Here is a 2,500-nt window from a genome sequence, read left to right as displayed (position 1 = left end):
TTCGTTTGGATAAAAGGGACGTGTCGTTGCACCACAAAATTTCGTAAACCCACCATCGACCTTAAATCATGCCTAGAACGGACGAGCAAGCATGTCATGGCAGCCCACAGCCATGACAAGGGGGCAACCTTCCCTAAGGCATGCTTGCTCTCAACCCACTCCCCCCTATATATACATTCTGAACATTTAGCAAAGTGACAGGAACAGACATTAAATTTTTGAGGAATCATAATTTTTGAAGGCACCCATATGCTAGCCTTGGCCGAGTTTTGCATGCCTTGGCATGCCTTTGGCCGTGCCTTGGCCGAGTTTTGCATGCCTTGGCCGTGCCTTGGCCGAGTTTTGCATGCCTTGGCCGAGTTTTGCATGCCTTTGGCTTGCCTTGGCCTGGCCATGGGCGTGCCTGGGCATGCCTTTGGCTTGCCCACGGGCGTGCCTTGGCATGCCTTTGGCTTGCCCATGGGCGCCTTGGCATGTCTTGGCCTGGCCATGGGCGTGCCTTGGCATGCCTTTGGCTTGCCCATGGGCGCCTTGGCATGCCTTGGACGTGCCTTTGGCTTGCCTTGGGATGCCTTAGGCTTGCCCATGGGCGCCTTGGCATGCCTTTGGCTTGCCTTGGCTTGCCTTGGCCGTGCCTAGGCCGAGCCTTGCATGCCCAAGACGTGCCTTTGGCTTGCCCATGGGCGCCTTGGCATGCCTTGGCCTGGCCATGGGCGTGCCTTGGCATGCCTTTGGCTTGCCCATGGGCGCCTTGGTATGCCTTGAACGTGCCTTTGGCCTGCCTTGGCATGCCTTTGGCTTGCCTTGGCCTGGCCATGTGCGTGCCAGGGCATGCCTTGGCCGAGCCTTGCATGCCCAAGACGTGGCCTTTGGCTTGCCTTGGCATGCCTTTGGCTTGCCTTGGCCGTGCCTAGGCATGCCTTTGGCTTGCCCATGGGCGCATTGGCATGCCTTGGCCGTGCCTTTTGCTTGCCCATGGGCGCCCTTGGCATGCCTTGGCCTGGCCATGGGCGTGCCTAGGCATGCCTTTGGCTTGCCTTGGCCGAGCTTTGGCATGCCTTGGACGTGCCTTGGGCCCTGGCCATGGGCGCCTTGGCATGCCGTTGGCTTGCCCATGGGCGTGCCTTGGCATGGCCTTTGGCTTGCCCATGGGCGCCTTGGCATGCCTTGGCCTGGCCATGGGCGTGCCTTGGCAAGCCTTGGCCTGACCATGGGCGTGCCCTTGGCATGCCCTAGACGTGCCTTTGGCTTGCCTTGGCATGCCCTTTGGCTTGCCTTGGCCGTGCCTTTGGCTTGCTTTGGCCGTGCCTAGGCATGCCTTTGGCTTGCCCATGGGCGCCTTGGGCATGCCTTGGCCTGGCCATGGGCGTGCAACTTTGGGGCAGTATACTCGGGGTCGTTGTGCAAGAAACCAAGTCGTTGGGCAAGCTTCGTATGCAACATGGGGGAGGGGCTTTGGTTCTCATACGTTGAAACCTCCATATTTTAGCTTGGTAGCCAACTTTGCCCAGGCATGGGCGCTCAAACACCCACCCCTTCCCTATATATGCATTCTGAACAATTAGCATAGTGACAGGAACAGATATTAAATTTTTGAGGAATCATAATTTTTGAAAACCCTACCAAACGAGGGTCGGATTGACACGAAATTTGGCGTGGGGCATCGGGACATTGAAATATGAGTTTCCCAAAAAAAAAAATTTTGGTTTTCGGGTCGGGACGGGCCGCTTGGTGGGCCCGGTGGTCCGTAAGGCCTTTGGTGGGGGCAAGGTGTCCAAACGGGGTTGGATCGACACGAGGCTCTGTGAGGGTACTCGTGACCCATGAGATATGACTGTCCAAGAGAAATGAACCCCCTTTCGTGTCGTGAAGGCCCGCGGGCCGGGCTTGGTGGGCCCGTGGGCCTGTTTTGGGCAACTCCGCTTTAATGAACACGAGGCGTTGCGTCGGGACATGAGAGGACACTTTATGAGCGGTTTATGGGGTCGGGGTTGGTAACCTCATGTTTTCGGGTCAACACGTTGACCGTGTCGTGCTCGGGCCCCTCGACGTCACCACAAGTTTCACGAAAATGGGACTTGTAGCGGGGAAGCATTATCATGGGTATAGGTGGTGTGTTATGGAATCGTTAGTCGGTCACGATCGTTAGTCAGTCATGTGTTTAAAACGTAGATCCGTGTCGTGCTCGGACCCGAATGCGGACCGGGCTCGCTCGACATCAACGTTCCAGGTTTTTTTACAGAATGGGGTCGACGTTAACGGGTATGGAATCATGACATCATGTCTTCGGGTTAACCCGAAGCCGATGGACCGTAACAGGTTTGTCGAACAGCGTGCTAACCTTACCGGGCAGCGGGGCCAGGTTTGCCGGGCAACGTGGATTAATTTTACCCGGGCAACGCCGACATTTTATCGGGTAACGTGCTAACCTTACCGGGGCAACGTGCCCGGTTACCGGCAACGTGCCGTGCATTTATCGGGTAACGTGCCAGGTTTACCG

Source organism: Bidens hawaiensis, unplaced genomic scaffold, assembly GCF_021521415.1.
Source record: "Bidens hawaiensis isolate Kalapana, Puna unplaced genomic scaffold, B.hawaiensis_p1.1 tig00051583_1, whole genome shotgun sequence".
NCBI classification, from domain to species: domain Eukaryota; kingdom Viridiplantae; phylum Streptophyta; class Magnoliopsida; order Asterales; family Asteraceae; genus Bidens; species Bidens hawaiensis.
Note: the sequence above shows the minus strand (reverse complement) of the source record.